The sequence below is a fragment of the Lissotriton vulgaris genome, chromosome 8, assembly GCF_964263255.1.
Source record: "Lissotriton vulgaris chromosome 8, aLisVul1.2, whole genome shotgun sequence".
In the NCBI taxonomy this organism is placed as follows: Eukaryota; Metazoa; Chordata; class Amphibia; order Caudata; family Salamandridae; genus Lissotriton; species Lissotriton vulgaris.
This window is the reverse complement of record NC_141696.1, coordinates 56,928,858-56,946,506: the sequence shown is the minus strand read 5'-3', so window position 1 is coordinate 56,946,506 and position 17,649 is coordinate 56,928,858. Positions and strand designations below refer to the sequence as shown.

General features: G+C 50.0%; 1 protein-coding gene across 13 annotated transcripts in view; it reads right to left on the bottom strand.

Moving 5' to 3' along the window:
- Positions 1–17,649, bottom strand: part of ARFIP2 (ARF interacting protein 2) — a 274,219-nt gene that overhangs the window by 136,519 nt on the left and 120,051 nt on the right. The window lies entirely within an intron of this gene.

Here is a 17,649-nt window from a genome sequence, read left to right as displayed (position 1 = left end):
TTCCTTTTGCATCTGTCGGCTGATGCAAAGTTTATGCAGTAAGCCCCAGAAATCTTAGGGGTTCAGGGGCTAGGTAGAGGCTGCCCGCAGACATGGCATGAAGCTATCACACCCTCTTGGCATGGGTTTAAAGTGAGATGGTGAAAAGATGGCTGCAGTGATGTACATTTCTTCTCCCGAGCACCGGTTGTGGACTTCTGAAGACTGGCCTCTGTTCCCCCGGCCGGACAATAATAATCTCATGCCAAAGGTCAGGCTGTGGCCGGAGTCCTTAAATAAAAGTGCTTAGATTCACATAATCCATGGAGCACTCTCTTACTACTAGAGACACAAGTCCAGGGGGGTAGGGAAATAACAGAAATCAGTTCTACCTTTCCCTAATATAATACAGGGCATTAGTCAGAGCAAACAACGAAACCAAGGTTACAACACAACATGAATGATGGCATAAAAAGATCAACTATATACCAGGCGAATAAACATGATGATATTGGGACAGGCAGGGTGGAGTCATCAGCATCTCTGGCGGTCTGTGGGAGGCAGAGTGTCTGGCTCTAGCTCATCCCTTGTCCAGGAGGGCTGGTACGGCAAAGCAGAGCAGAGCCACTCGCCGCATGCACTGCCCTTTTCCCTCCCTAGTGCAGTTTTAATAAACCACATCACTACATGAAGAAGAACCGAGCACATTGAACCTATGAAGGTCTTTTTCTGCTGTGAGTGCACCGAGCTGAGCTACCATTGCGCTGTGTCTCACTGCAGCCCTGCAACCTCTGCAGCATGCCAGGGCCCTCTTAATCAACACTCCTGGGGGTGCTGACCCCCTCCCCCAGCCTCATATCCGTTGTTCGTGAGCTCATGGGAAGGCAGTGTTACTAACTTAAGAAATGGCCTATATCCTCCCTTACGCTACACTTTGCAATTTTTCACCAAGGAAGCTATTTAGACCTTTTCTACAAATGATCATATTACATAAACATGTGATACTTGTATTTATTTAACACTGGCGCTGATTAAACCCTAGAATAATTAAACACTGAGAGGGAGATAAAGCCAAAGGAGATATTGAAGCAGCGGCAGAACAGCACAATGTGAAACCAAGAAACTTGGGTTTAAGTCCCAGCTCCCCTAAGTCACCAAACTGTGTAATCCCCTGCAAAGTACTTTACTTGTGATTGTCAAATCAGAGAGCACCATGAAGGAAGCCACGTCATGAGGTATGCTATGTAAAAACCTCACTTGCTGATGTTTAATAGCCAGTATTGCTTCATATACCATAACTGTATTGGCCATATATACAGTGCACTTGAGAAAAAAAATGTTGTTTTATCATTTATATGTCAAACCTTTTCAAGGCTCGGGTTGAAATTCGGCTCATAAGGCCGAACAAGACTTGGCTCAGCTCTCCCTGTGAATTTGCTTTCTTGCATAAGTTTATTAACTTTGCAGTCATTGCTGGAAAAGGGAACATATTTTCTCTGGGAACCTGGGTAATTGGGGCCAGAGGGTGGCATCAGAAAGGGGGTGGAGTCCTGGGGACAGAGTCATGAAAAGCAGAGTCTTGAAGAGAAGTGTAGGGCACCCTCTTCAAGCTCATCACACACCCCTCCCTACAAGGCACTACACAAGCAAGGCCAGGCATACTTTAACGGCTGCATCCAGTTCCACACACCAAGCAGGCACCTTCGCTCGACTAGCCTTCTACTCGCCCACGTCTTTAACATTTGCTAAGCCGGGGGGCCGCACCATTTCTCACTTTGCACCCACAGCCTCGAACAATCTCCCCTTCCACATCAGAGCTGCCATCCGTATCACAGAATTCTGCCAGAAACTCAAAACCTGGCTCTTGCAATAGACTCTGATTAGGACAGCCCCACCCCCTTGGGTACCATGATGACCTCTGGGTGAGATACATGCATCTAAAGAAGCAGGAAAAAACAACAGCCAACTAATAATTTTTTTTTAACTCTACTGCAGAGAAATTGACAATGAGACATGTGACAGTAAATTTTCAGTGGCTTATTTCATTGGTCACAAAGAGGCTGTAAAATTATCTTACAGGGTAAAGGCACCTGCTGCGGGGATTTGTGTGTGCCCATACATTTATTTTGAAGGCATAATAATAATGGTATGATAACTGGGTGTTGTCTAGTCACAGTATTGACTCAAAATAGCCCAGCAGGTCCATGTGCCTGCTGCAAAGCAGATTGTGTAACATGTAGATGACAGATTTCATTTTATGTACATAGGCAAGTGGGTTTCTGCATTTTACGCATAGATCCTTTTGTTGCTTGCAGTTCATCAGTTGCAATTCTTATAAAATAGCACAGTGAGGTATGAACCAGCATCCATGAACGGAAAGCAAACTGCAAGGCATGGACGTGGAATTTTATATTTTTTCTCAAACAGTCATTAATCTGAGATTGCTAAAAAAAAATAAAAATAAAGGTTCCTTTGGGTAGTAATAAAGTCAGTACAGACGACCCTAATCACAGCCTTCTGTTTTAAATTGTGACTGTGTTTCTAATGATCATGCACTCTTAACATATAATGCTTACCAGTAAAGACGATATGAGACGCCTACACCTGGTAACCGCACTGCCTTATGTAACTTTTCCTGTACCTTGATTTACACATGTATAACATATTGTTACTATATAATGTGTGATGTAAAGTGCTCTGACATGCTACCCTAGGATGAGAAGCGCTATAAAATGATTAAATACATAAAACGAATTAGGAAGTGCTCTTTAAATGTTTGTGCAATTACTACAGACAGATACGTCTGACATTCTTACAGAGCATGCACATCTCTTACATACAGGGGTAAATAAAGTAAAAAAACTGCCTCCAAATATACTTCCTTTACAGCACTTGTGAAGTGACATGCTGTGCGCCTTTGCTCCCCTCATTGTATTGACATCTAGGTGTTAGGCTCCCAGCCAGGATTATGCTTCAAAAAGAGCAGGGTTGATGGCCCTTTAATTTAGTCTTTGTTTTGGGCCCAGCTGGAACCTAAAATAAGAAAGCCCCCATGCCCCCTGCACGTTCCTACTCCCTGTAGAAAGCACACAACGCAGGGGCTTGTGAATGTGCCCCGGTGCAGAATAATGACACCAGGACAAATTCAGGGTATATCTTTGGAGCAAGGTGGATCCAGCTGAAAAACAGCTGGCGGAACCGGATCTGGTTGGATTCTTCTCATTACCTGCACCATTTTTAGGTAATGTTACCACCTGTCTGTTCTGTCCATCGGTTATGTACGCCTAGGGTGCCAATAAATGTCACTTGAATCTAATCTGACACTGGACAGCGCTATTTCTTGCTAAATAAAGATTCCTGCCATGTACATAATACAGCATACACAATAGAGCGTGACAATTACACTGTTAATCACAACACTCTTTTGAACACTTTAAAGTTAAGAATGAGTTTTGAAGGCACAATGCTCAAATAGTTGAAATCATTCCTCTCGGGCAGATCCCAGATGATCAAAATAGCAAATTATCTCTCCACTTCAGTGGCTGTTGGACAAGCCATCCCTCAAGGCTCGATCCTCGCGCCCGCCCTGTTCAACCTTTACATGAAACTGGTGAGAAATCTCAAAAAAAATCTGGGATCCATTATCACCTATATGTGGATGATACCCAAATATACTTGAAGGTATCTTCCACTCATGACACTTCAATCCTCAACACCATCCTCAACTCCATCCATCACTGGCTGTCAACTCATCAACTAATTCTGAATCCTGCCAAAACAGAATTCCTTCTCCTCTCGAGCTCACTATCTCCTCATCCTATCCAATCTTGGATGAACAATCTGAACATTCTCAACAACAAACCTATCATTGTTGACAGTGTCAAATATCTAGGCGTCATCCTCGACAAAAGGCTCAATTTACAGTCCCATATCAATACCATCGCCAAGAATGCACGTTACCAACTGCACCTTCTCTGGGGGGTTTGGCGCTTCTTTCTTGAGCAAGACCTAAAAACCTTGGACTAATCTTTGGTTCTTTCCAACTTGGACTACAGCAACTTTCTCCTTGCTGTCCTCCCCAAATCCCACCTTTCCCCTCTAAAATACATCTTCCACTCGGCAGCTCGGTTCGTATATGGGGCTAAAAGAACTGATCACATCACACCCTTACTGTTGTCTCTTCGCTGGCTTCCTATCGAAGCAAGGTCAATTTATAGGACTGCCTGCATCACCCACAAAGCCTTGCACACCTCCACCCCACGCTTTCTGGCTTATAATCTCACAATCTCGGGTGGCTCTAGACCTTCAAAAAATGCGGAACACTTACTGCTCGAACCTCCTACCTTCAAAAGGTAAAGATTTATGGCTCAGCCCTTCTCTGGTAATGCGGCCAGAATCTGGAACTCAATTCCTCCATCCTTCTGAACCACCACCTCTTTCCGGACCTTCAAAACTAATCTTAAAATTCTCTTCCTCCAAATACACTTCCTAGAATAATTCGACGCTTTTCTTGACTCTTACGACGATCCAGCACTCACATGAGGACAAGTTTGTAAATATGAGTTTTACTTCTTTTAACCCAACACGAACACCTTTTTTCACTATTATAGATATGCAAATAGTTAGAGTTGGAACTGCATATATGCAACTTGTTAGCGTGCTCAGCCTTTCTTGTGTACCTTTTAACTGCATATATGTAACTTGTTAACGTGCTTAGTGTATCTTGGGTACTATATAACTTACCTGGTTCTTTTGTAAAGCGCTCCGACAGCTTTGGGTAAAGTTCGAGCTTTATAAAACCGCATTAAATAAATGAATACCGCATTTTTGCAGACTCCAGCTTCTAATTAATGCTGCTGTGATGGAAAGCAGTCCGGCAGGGACACCTAGTGGACGTGACTTGTACTCCATCCGTTTACTGAATGAAAGCAGGTTCCACACATCCAGCAGCTCGCTTCACATCAACAGACGGCAGCCTTTGGTTTTTTTGTTCATTCATTTTGAACATGACTGAGGCCTCAGGCAGTGCCCCTTGTCTGACCCCAAGGTGAGCATACCTGCAGGGGGCGCTCCATCTGCAAGCAGCCCTCGGGCCCCTCACGGCTGCCCACCAGTCGCAAGATTCCCTCGCCCTCTTCGCTCCCTTGGGGCCACCTTGAAGCCTGAGGGGCCCTCTCCGGCGTTAGCAGTGGGGGCCCTCGCTCCTGGTTCTCGGTGGCTCCCTTGCCTTGTGGTGGAGGCCACAGAGCCTGAAGGCCCCAATGGCGCTGCTCCTGAAGAGGGCGAGCGCTGAACCGAGGTGGTCCAGAGACCGGTCGCCCTTTAGCAGGGCCGCCTGTTTCACCCGGGATATTTACTCAACGGCAGGCCTTCCTGGAAGAGGTTCATATCTAAATCCTCTTCGCGGGTCTGGGTGATCTGCTAGTGTACCTCCGGGGGAGGGGGCGTCCCTCTCTGCAGCCTTTACACCGCCTCTATTCACAGAACAGAGAGGTGCAGTGGGTGCCCCGAACAAGCCCTTGCTTCGCCAAGGCAGGGGAGCCCCAGGGCTCGGCCCTGGGGCTACGCTTTAAAGTTTATCTGTAACTCATCTTTCATATGTTTCCCATCGAGCATTTAAGAATTCTTGCTGTGATTACAGCCAGAATTGTGGACAGCCCGAGGTCGCAAGCACCTGCCTCCATAAAGCATCTGAATTTTAGCAGTTTAAAGTTTGACGCCTCCGAGAAGGAAGTCAAGTGGAGACCATGTGTGTTCATCTCAACAGAGGGGTCCTGCGCCCCCTCTTTACTGGGGATTCGTACCAGAAGGCAGCAGGGTTCAAACGCTAGGATTGATTTAGAAAACGAGCAGGATTCTCTATTCAACTAAGGCGGATTTTACATCCCCAGCTCCAAATAGTCGTGCGGGTTGACCCGCCTTCGGAGCCCTGAAGATCCCCGTGGAAGCCTCCATTCCGAACAGGATCTTGGGAACATGTAGTTCGTGAGACACGAGCTGTCGAAGTGCACCTTTGAAGGTGGTCAAGACGCTTCAGCGCACCTGGAAACAGCCATTCATCGCCCGCCGTAAGGCTTCAAGGACCCAATGTGACTGTGCTCAATATACACCTCTGGGACCGCCCCCCTCATGCTGGAGCTAAGAGTGTAAACGAAGAGCCAGCCCTGGAGGCCATGGATTCCCTTCTCTGCTCCCACGTTTTGTTGGGGCCGCTCAAGGCTCGTCCAAAATGGAGAGACTCCAACAGACTGATTGTTTAGTTTTGGGTACTTCATTACTCTCGCAGTCGCTGCTCATTTGTCGTGGTTCTTCAGGTGCACATAATGAATAAAATAATAATTGATAAATATCTCCGCCGCTGCCCAAGTGAACATTGAGGCCAAGTCTCGTTAGGCTGGTCAAGCAGAGCCAGAAAGTGCCTGTGCCCGCTAAAGAGAACCCCCATGACCCCAGATCACTCGGGGACCCCTCCACATAATCCACCGTCAGTTTCATGATCCGCAGACTTAAAGAACAAAAATTGCTTCTAGCTCAAAAAGATCAAAAGTTTAAAAAAATGCAGCAATAGGTGTTGCCACACAATATAAGGCCATTTGAAAGGATTATTGGGTCACCTTTCTGTTGCTTGTTGCTGTATTTGGTTGCTAAACTGATACTAAACAGGTGAAACACGTATAAAAAATAGAAACTAAAGAAGTAACACTATCACAGAATGTTGCCCACTACACCGCATCATTTGCTTTTCTTGCCACATAGTTTAGTCAACCTTCCACATAATTTTGCCCTCCCATGTCGCATAATTCCAGTGGCCCTGCCCAAGACCCATAGGGTGCATGGCACCCCTCTGGCAGCGGAACAGTGCCCTCGGCCGACAGCCCAATGAGGGCGCCCGTGGGAAGGTTCTAAACCTCAGGTAAACCTCCTGCGGTCCCTGGTTCGGGTTAGGTTTTGCCTTCGAGTACGGCTAGGTAAACACTGTATTTCTTAGACGATGGCGCGCAATGATTATTGTTGCCCTGGGGCCTTAGGCACAAAGTTCACTTGTGCTGGTGCACTGCTCATGTAGTAGAGGTGTAGAAGAAGAACCTGTTGTGACTGAAACTGTGAAAAGTCTTCACAACAGCAGCGTCCACGGGCAGCATAGACCTTTGGCAATGCCCAATTTGTGAAAAAAAAATAAGGGCCAGGGCCCTCGTTAGGAGGCCAATACCGCTAGCACAACTCATTGCCCCTGCCATGCTGCCAATGACAGCACCAACACAGCTACTAACCATCACACTCATCCAAGTGTGGCAAATCATATTATTTCAGGTCTCTAAAGCTAGAAGAATGTTTTGGGCGGTAGAAATTGGTAATTTGTAATGTATATTGAATTAATAATTAACTGTTGTGGTGATCTCTAAATTAGCCAGGCAGCGCCCCCCTGTGGCATACTGTCATAAGCACCGGTGGCAACATCTACATTTCGGCTCCCAGCACCGGAAACCACTGGCTCAAATTAAACACTGCCTTTCACACTGTCAGAACCTGGTCTGGAGGTAACAGACGAGATTGCCTGGCGATGAACGCTCTTGACATCTACTGATGCAAAGATTACATAAACTTTATATACAGTCGGAAGCAGCACAGGGCTTTCATATTATAGAAACTAAAGTCCAAACGTTTGCTGTCAAACGATCTGTTCTTGTAGGGAAGAGATCGAGTTCCTGAGATTCCACATTAACATTTCATTCATGTGATGTAACGCCTTGCGTCAGACATGCTTATGTCACATTCCTTTCTGTCAATCGAACACAACAATTCATTAACAATTAATAAATCTCTAGAAAGTTTCAGACACAAACAACACAATCTTCTCTTCGACGGAAGATGTGTGATTCGCTGGCTAACCGACCCTCCAAGGTTTAAAGTATGGTGAAAACAAATCAGCACAATATAGCAATAAATCTGATACCTAAAACCCAACTCACAGACATCTGTTAAAGAACAGAAGTTTGGTACAGCCAGAGCATAAATGGCCCAGCTGATGTAGGACAATCACTAGCTGTCAATGCAAAGACCCATCCATTGGTCTCCTCCGTTGACGTGGCTGTATCTCTTCCAGACAGCCCTCGGACAGGAGCCAGATGCTGCTGGATCTTGGCCAGAGAGCATTATGGGCCTCCTGTCACCACCATGGACAAGAGGGACTCTGACCATTATGGACAAAACTTACTAAGGGACAGGGCTGCTCTGGCAGAAGAGACACCTGGACTTGATTGGTTTTGAGCTGTCGGTAGGGTTGGCACCAACAACCACATCTACTGCATGCAGTCTACCCTGTGAGAGAAGAAGTTACTTCATATTTTGGCTTTAGCAAAGTTCTGTGCAGCAACACAGAGGTTAGAACAAACAGTCTTTGTGTGAGAGGCAGGATGAGACCACAGTACTGAGAAAGAACACCTTGATGATGCTTTCACCTGAGGACAAGACAGTAGATTGCCTCGTGAGCTGAGGACATCCTTGGTTGCGAGGACCTGCTAACTGAGGACAAGGGATTCACTCAAGAATCAGCCCACCCAGAATAACTGCTCCTCTCCATATCCCCCATGACGGATACATCCTCGTGGTGTGGTGGCACAATGCGAGGGAGGAGATCAAGAGCAATGGCGCCTTGCCAAAGATGCTCTTCCCCTCTGCAACTGCAACCCTTACTGCATCTTTGAACACCCTGCACTTTCCTGCTGCCTCCCCACCTGCCTCCTGCCCAACGATAAGGGTTATATCCAGAGCCGGCCTGTGCTAAGATGGCGCCCTGGGCGGAGAGATATTTGGCGTCCTTTCTGGTGGTAGTAAATTAAATGAGCCAACAGGGGGTCCTTTTGTGTTCACAGGTCAGTTCCTGGATGAGCAGGCACTGGCCCTTGAACACAAACATCCCCGGACCTCCCCCAAGCTCACCTAAATCAACGACAGCTTAACTACCTCATGCAACCTCCTTTTGTTGATGTGTGCAAGCAGGGGTCAGAGGGTGAAGGGAGGAGAAAAAAGGGGGGCTAAAGGGGTGTTAAATACATTGCCCGTCATATGATAATGAAGGTCTAAAACCACTTTAAACTGGAAAACAAACAGAACCGAATAGGCAGGGACAAGGCTGGAGCAAGATGAAAAGAACGCTGCTGTTGGCATAACCTTAATGCACGCAGCTCCATGCCCCCTCAGAAAATTGGCGCCCTGGCCCTGGGCCCAGCTTGCCCATGCTAAAGGCCGGCCCTCGTTATATCACCCCCATGGAGAGTGCCCCTTTCTATGGTTACCCAAGGATACGTCCACACTGGGTGAGCGTGCCCCTCTTAAGCCAAGAAACCACCAGCATCAGACATGTCTCTCCGAGGCCAACGCCCAACTCCCACCATCCTCCATGAACCTCATGCGATGACCACAGAGGACCATGAGATGCAGGCCCTGACTTTATTTGAAACAGTCCTAGAAGACGTCACTGCACCTACCACTGCAGGTGGATTACCCAGCTGTCTCAGACTCTTCCTGCTCCCCAGAAAACTGCCCTGACACCATGGAAAGCCCTAGTGATGGGTCCGGCTCAAAGTAACTTCAGAATCTGGGGTACAGCTGCCCTCCAAAGGCAAAGCTTACCAGGCAATCTCCTAATTTCTCCATATGTAGGATTTTGAGAGTCAAACCGATGACAACGATACATGGGCTCAGACGGTCTGGACAGACTACAATTTCCATGTGCCAGTTATTGGAAGGAAACACTTCCGCTTGGCCACTGTTAGACTGAGGCATCACGGGTGACGCAGTCTAGTTTGGCACACATGAGGGGCAGGAAGAGAAACAATACTTATACAAGAATCCCATTCTGTGAATCCTCTCCGCTCTGTCGCACACTGGGTTGCGCTCTTGTGATGATATCTTGTGAAGACTACAACCTACATTGATTTTGTAAATGAGACACGGATCAGAAAAAGGCCAGATGCCAGGCAGAGGCCAAGCAACTCACCATCATTATCACAATATTTGCTATTATGGAGATGCTGCCCCCGCTGTCCCTTAAAGGAGCGCAGGTACTCCCCTGGAACCAGAGTCAACCAGAGGCAGCATTGGAGCAGGATGGGGGGTCCTGGCATCCTATCCAAGCAATAAATGAATGGAGTCTGGCAGCAAGCAGAGCTGCTTTCTGTGTCAACATACCTGAACAATGGTGTATTTCAAAATGCAATAAGAAGGCAGTGTGGCACGGCGACCAAAAGCACGGTTGTATAGGATTTCATAGAAAAATGATTTCATGAAACACCATTACTGAGAAACCATCCTATTGCACCTAAACTGTTTAATGGAAATTTGCAGGGTGATTGGCATTCACCCATTTCATTGAAACCAGTTCATGGAATGTCTATTTTTCCAAAATTGGCTTTTACATACTTATTTTTAAAGTGTAAATGCAGGTCTTACTTTCAGAAACATTTTTGTTGGAAGTATTTATTTCAGTACTTTCCTTCAGGGAACATTATTTTAGATTCATATCTCCTACATTCTCAAACAATAACTTTGGATGCATATAGTTTGTTGACCTCTTACCACCCATAAACACCATTCTTCATCCCTGACACCTCACAAAACCTAAACACCATTGATTGCTGCCCCCCAAAATCAGCTCACCATGCCTAACCTACACCAGTCTCTGGCTCCTGACCTCCATCCATCCCCCGCCCTAAAAGTCCTTTCTACCCCCAAACTTCCCCCAATCCTGCACCCTAAAAAACATTACTGCGCCTAAACCCCACCCATTGCTGAAACCTCACAAGCCCTCTGCACCTCTAAACTCCACAATTCTTCAACCCTAGAAAACCCTCGCCACCCCTCAACACCACTCTTCCCTGACTAATAAAACCCCTCTCTAACTCTAAACTCCGTCCAGGTTTAGAGTAATTTTGGATTTATCCTTAAAATTACCTTTCCTTTAAAATGCTTTATTACATTTTTTTATTGATTTCTATTTCGTTACAAAGGTCTTGCCGTAAAATTGGTTTTCCATGATTTGGTTTCTTGCAATGTGGTCTCTTAGTTCTGATTTATTTCACATACTCACATTAGCGATGTTGCCAGTTTATACTAGACAGGGAACAAATCTCCCTAACACAACCGACCAACCAGTAACTGACTTATGAAAATCCCAGACCCATACGAAAAGGGTGCTCAGGTTAAGAGTGCCACGGTGGCATACTACAGCTAGAAGGCGTGTACTCATGCTCATAACAAAGTATGCACGGCCAAAGCAGTCGGACTACAGGAATCAACGCAGGTGGAAATAAAGGGAAACCACGGTCCCTCTCACTGCAGACATCTGCTGGCCAGTAGGCCAAGGTGGCAGGACAAAAAGAGAAGCAAGAACTGACAAAGACAACGGGCATGGTGTCTGTACATTTAAGGCACAGAGAGATCAATAAAATGCACAGATACATGCAACCATGCAAACAATTACAACAAACATACATACACCCATGCAGAGAAACAGAACACATGTAGAGGCAATCATACACAACCCCACCAGGCTACATAAATATCAGTCTACAAGCAGGATAAGTAAGGACAGTCACTATAAGACAATGTAGGGTTAGCTGCATTTGGCAGAACAGGAAGTAATCTCCTCTGACAGGCAGTGTAGATATGACTGCCTGGGCAGTACTGAAAGAGCCCCAAGCTACACGTGGCTTGAAGCAAGAGCTGTGGATCAAAGAGAGGCCAGGCATAACCTCTGCGTGGGCGAGAAGCATGAGCTGCAGACGGACGAGAAGTATGACCTAGAGTGGGCGAGGAGCACAAGCTCTGGATCAGAGAGAGGCCAGGCATGACCTCTGCGTGGGCGAGAAGCATGAGCTGCAGGCAGACGAGAAGTATGACCTAGAGTGGGCGAAGAGCACAAGCTCTGGATCAGAGAGAGGCCAGGCATGACCTCTGCGTGGGCGAGAAGCATGAGCTGCAGGCAGACGAGAAGTATGACCTAGAGTGGGCGAGGAGCACAAGCTCTGGATCAGAGAGAGGCCAGGCATGACCTCTGCGTGGGCGAGAAGCATGAGCTGCAGGCAGACGAGAAGTATGACCTAGAGTGGGCGAAGAGCACAAGCTCTGGATCAGAGAGAGGCCAGGCATGACCTCTGCGTGGGCGAGAAGCATGAGCTGCAGGCAGACGAGAAGTATGACCTAGAGTGGGCGAGGAGCACAAGCTCTGGATCAGAGAGAGGCCAGGCATGACCTCTGCGTGGGCGAGAAGCATGAGCTGCAGGCAGACGAGAAGTATGACCTAGAGTGGGCGAGGAGCACAAGCTCTGGATCAGAGAGAGGCCAGGCATGACCTCTGCGTGGGCGAGAAGCATGAGCTGCAGGCAGACGAGAAGTATGACCTAGAGTGGGCGAGGAGCACAAGCTCTGGATCAGAGAGAGGCCAGGCATGACCTCTGCGTGGGCGAGAAGCAGGAGCTGCAGGCAGACGAGAAGTATGACCTAGAGTGGGCGAGGAGCACAAGCTCTGGATCAGAGAGAGGCCAGGCATGACCTCTGCGTGGGCAAGAAGCATGAGCTGCAGACGGACGAGAGGTATGACCTGGAGTGGGCGAGAAGCAAGAGCTCTGGATTAGAGAGAGGGCAGGCATGACATCTGGTTGGGCGAGAAGCATGAGCTGCAGGCGGCCAAGAAGTAGGACCTAGAGTGGGCGAGAAGCAAGAGCTCTGGATCAGAGAGAGGGCAGGCATGACCTCTGCGTGGGCAAAAAAAAATGAGCTGCAGGTGGACGAGAAATACAACCTAGAGTGGGCGAGAAGCAAGAGCTCTTGTTTTAAATGAGAGGCCAGGCATTATCTCTGCGTGGAGGAGAAGCAGGAGCTGCAGGCGGACGAGAAGTATGACCTGGAGCGGGCGAGAAGCAAGAGCTCTGGATCAGAGAGAGGGCAGGTATGACCTCTGCGTGGGCAAGAAGCATGAGCTGCAGGCGGACGAGAAGTATGACCTAAAGTGGGCGAGAAGCAAGAGCTCTGAATCAGAGAGGTGCCAGGCAAGACCGGTCGTTGGGCGAGAAGCAGGCGCTGCAGGCGGACGAGAAGTATGACCTAGAGTGGGCGAGAAGCAAGGGCTCTGGATCAGAGAGGCGCCAGGCAAGATCGGTCGGTGGGCCAGAGGCAGGCGCTGCAGGCGGACGAGAAGTATGACCTAGAGTGGGCGAGAAGCAAGAGCTCTGGATTAGAGAGGCGCCAGGCAAGAGCGGTCGGTGGGCGAGAAGCATGAGCTGCAGACGGATGAGAAGTATGACCTAGAGTGGGCGAGAAGCAATAGCCGTGGATCAGAGAGAGGGCAGGCAAGACCGCTGGGTGGGCGAGAAGCATGAGCTGCAGACGGACGAGTAGTAGGACCTAGAGTGGGCGAGAAGCAAGAGCGCTCGATTAGAGAGAGGCCAGGCAAGACCTGTGGGTGGGCAAGAAGCATGAGCTGCAGGTGGACGAGTAGTATGACCTAAAGTGGGCGAGAAGCAAGAGCTCTGGATCAGAGAGAGGGCAGGCATGACATCTGGGTGGGCGAGAAGCATGAGCTGCAGGCGGCCAAGAAGTATGACCTAGAGTGGGCGAGAAGCAAGAGCTCTGGATCAGAGAGAGGGCAGGCATGACCTCTGCGTGGGAAAAAAAAATGAGCTGCGGGCGGACGAGAAGTATGACCTAGAGTGGGGGAGAAGCAAGAGCTCTGGATCAGAGAGAGGGCAGGCATGACCTCTGCATGGGCACAAAAAATGAGCTGCAGGAGGACGAGAAGTATGACCTAGAGTGGGGGAGAAGCAAGAGCACTCGATTAGAGAGAGTCCAGGCATGACCTCCGCGTGGTCAAGAAGCATGAGCTGCAGACGGACGAGAAGTATGACCTGGAGTGGGCGAGAAGCAAGAGCTCTTGTTTTAAATGAGAGGCCAGGCATTATCTCTGCGTGGAGGAGAAGCAGGAGCTGCAGGCAGACGATAAGTATGACCTACAGCGGGCGAGAAGCAAGAGCTCTGGATCAGAAAGAGGCCAGGTATGACCTCTGCATGGGCAAGAAGCATGAGCTGCAGGCGGACGAGAAGTATGACCTAGAGTGGGCGAGAAGAAAGAGCACTGGATTAGAGAGGCGCCAGGCAAGACCGGCCGGTGGCCGAGAAGCAGGAGCTGCAGGCAGACGAGAAGTATGACCTAGAGTGGGCGAGAAGCAAGAGCTGTGGATTAGAGGCCAGGCAAAATCTGTGGGTGCGCACAAAGCATGAGCTGCTGACGGAGGAGAAGTATGACCAAGAGTGGGCGAGAAGCAAGAGCTCTGGATTAGAGAGAGGCCAGGCATGGTCTCTGCGTGGGGGAGAAGCAGGAGCTGCAGGCGGACGAGAAGTATGACCTAGAGTGGGCGAGAAGCAAGAGCTCTGGATCAGAGAGAGGCCAGGTATGGCCTCTGCGTGGGCAAGAAGCATGAGCTGCAGACGGACGAGAAGTATGACCTGGAGTGGGCGAGAAGCAAGAGCTCTTGTTTTAAATGAGAGGCCAGGCATTAACTCTGCGTGGAGGAGAAGCAGGAGCTGCAGGCGGACGAGAAGTATGACCTGGAGTGGGCGAGAAGCAAGAGCTCTGGATCAGAGAGAAGCCAGGCATAACCTCTGCGTGGGCAAGAAGCATGAGCTACAGGCGGACGAGAAGTATGACCAAGAGTGGGCGAGAAGCAAGAGCTCTGGATTAGAGAGGCGCCAGGCAAGACCGGTCAGTGGGCGAGAAGCATGAGCTGCAGGCGGACGAGTAATATGACCTAGAGTGGGCGAGGAGCACAAGCTCTGGATCAGAGAGAGGCCAGGCATGACCTCTGCGTGGGCAAGAAGCATGAGCTGCAGGCGGACGAGAAGTATGACCTAGAGTGGGCGAGAAGCAAGAGCTCTGGATTAGAAAGGCGCCAGGCAAGACCTGTAGGTGGGCCAGAAGCAGGAGCTGCAGGCAGACGAGAAGTGTGACCTAGAGTGGGCGAGAAGCAACAGCTCTGGATTAGAGAGGCGCCAGGCAAGACCGGTCAGTGGGCGAGAAGCATGAGCTGCAGGCAGACGATAACTATGACCTAGAGTGGGCGAGAAGCAAGAGCTGTGGATCAGAGAGAAGGCATGCATGACCGCTGGGTGGGCGAGAAGCATGAGCTGCATTCGGACAAGTAGTATGACCTAGAGTGGGCGAGAAGCAAGAGCTTTGGCTCAGAGAGGCACCAGGCAAGACCTGTCGGTGGACAAGAAGCAGGAGCTGCGGACGAGAAGTATGACCTAGAGTGGGCGAGAAGCAAGAGCTCTGAATCAAAGAGAGGCCAGGCATGACCTCTGCGTGGGCAAGAAGCATGAGCTGCAGGCGGACGAGAAGTATGAACTAGAGGGGGTGAAAAGCAAGAGCTCTGGATTAGAGAGGCGCCAGGCAAGAGCGGTCAGTGGGCGAGAAGCAGGAGCTGCAGACGAACGAGAAATATGACCTAGAGTGGGAGAAAAGCAACAGCTGTGGATCAGAGAGAGGGCAGGCAAGACCGGTCAGTGGGCGAGAAGCAGGAGCTGCAGGCGGACGAGTAGTATGACCTAGAGTGGGCGAGAAGCAAGAGCTCTGGATTAGAGAGGCGCCAGGCAAGAGCGGTCGGTGGGCGAGAAGTAGGAGCTGCAGACGAACGAGAAATATGACCTAGAGTGGGAGAAAAGCAACAGCTGTGGATCAGAGAGAGGGCAGGCAAGACCTGTCTGTGGGCGTGAAGCAGGAGCTGCAGGCGGACGAGAAGTATGACCTAGAGTGGGCGAGAAGCAAGAGCTTTGGATCAGAGAGAGGGCAGGCAAGACCCGTCTGTGGGCGAGAAGCAGGAGCTGCAGGCGGACGAGAAGTATGACCTAGAGTGGGCGAGAAGCAAGAGCTTTGGATCAGAGAGAGGGCAGGCAAGACCTGTCTGTGGGCGAGAAGCAGGAGCTGCAGGCGGACGAGAAGTATGACCTAGAGTGGGAGAAAAGCAACAGCTGTGGATCAGAGAGAGGGCAGGCAAGACCTGTCTGTGGGCGAGAAGCAGGAGCTGCAGGCGGACGAGAAGTATGCCTAGAGTGGGCGAGAAGCAAGAGCTGTGGATCAGAGAGAGGCCAGGCATGACATCTGGGTGGGCGAGAAGCATGAGCTGCAGGCGGCCAAGAAGTATGACCTAGAGTGGGCGAGAAGCAAGAGCTCTGGATTAGAGAGGCGCCAGGCAAGGCCGGTCGGTGGGCGAGAAGCAGGAGCTGCGGACGAGACGTATGACCTAGAGTGGGCGAGAAGCAAGAGCTCTGAATCAGAGAGAGGGCAGGCATGACCTCTGCGTGGGCAAGAAGCATGAGCTGCAGACAGACGAGAAGTATGACCTAGAGTGGGGGAGAAGCAAGAGCGCTCAATTAGAGAGAGTCCAGGCATGATCTCTGCGTGGGGGTGAAGAAGCTGGAGGCAGATGAAAAGTATGACCTAGAGTGGGCGAGAAGCAAGAGCTCTTGTTTTAAATGAGAGGCCAGGCATTATTTCTGCATGGAGGAGAAGCAGGAGCTGCAGACGGACGAGAAGTATGACCTAGAGTGGGCGAGAAGCAAGAGCTGTGGATCAGAGAGAGGGCAGGCATGACATCTGGGTGGGCGAGAAGCATGAGCTGCAGGCGGCCAAGAAGTAGGACCTAGAGTGGGCGAGAAGCAAGACCTATGGATTAGAGAGGCGTCAGGCAAATTCGGTCGGTGGGCGAGAAGCAGGAGCTGCAGGCGGACGAGAAGTATGACCTAGAGTGGGCGAGAAGCAAGAGCTGTGGATCAGAGAGAGGGCAGGCATGACATCTGGGTGGGCGAGAAGCATGAGCTGCAGGCGGCCAAGAAGTATGACCTAGAATGGGCGAGAAGCAAGACCTATGGATTAGAGAGGCGTCAGGCAAGATCGGTCGGTGGGCGAGAAGCAGGAGCTGCAGGCGGACGAGAAGTATGACCTAGAGTGGGCGAGAAGCAAGAGCTCTGGATCAGAGATAGGCGCCAGGCAAGACTGGTCGGGGGCGAGAAGCAGGAGCTGCAGATGGACGAGAAGTATAACCTAGAGTGGGCGAGAAGCAAGAGCTGTGGATCACTGAGAGGCCAGGCAAGACCTGTGGGTGGGCGAGAATCAGGAGCTGCAGACGGACGAGAAGTATGACCTAGAGTGGGCGAGAAGCAAGAGCTCTGGATCAGAGATAGGCGCCAGGCAAGACCGGTCGGGGGCGAGAAGCAGGAGCTGCAGATGGACGAGAAGTATGACCTAGAGTGGGCGAGAAGCAAGAGCTGTGGATCACTGAGAGGCCAGGCAAGACCTGTGGGTGGGCGAGAATCAGGAGCTGCAGACGGACGAGAAGTATGACCTAGAGTGGGCGAGAAGCAAGAGCTCTGGATCAGAGATAGGCGCCAGGCAAGACCGGTCGGGGGCGAGAAGCAGGAGCTGCAGATGGACGAGAAGTATGACCTAGAGTGGGCGAGAAGCAAGAGCTGTGGATCACTGAGAGGCCAGGCAAGACCTGTGGGTGGGCGAGAATCAGGAGCTGCAGACGGACGAGAAGTATGACCTAGAGTGGGCGAGAAGCAAGAGCTCTGGATCAGAGATAGGTGCCAGGCAAGACCGGTCGGGGGCGAGAAGCA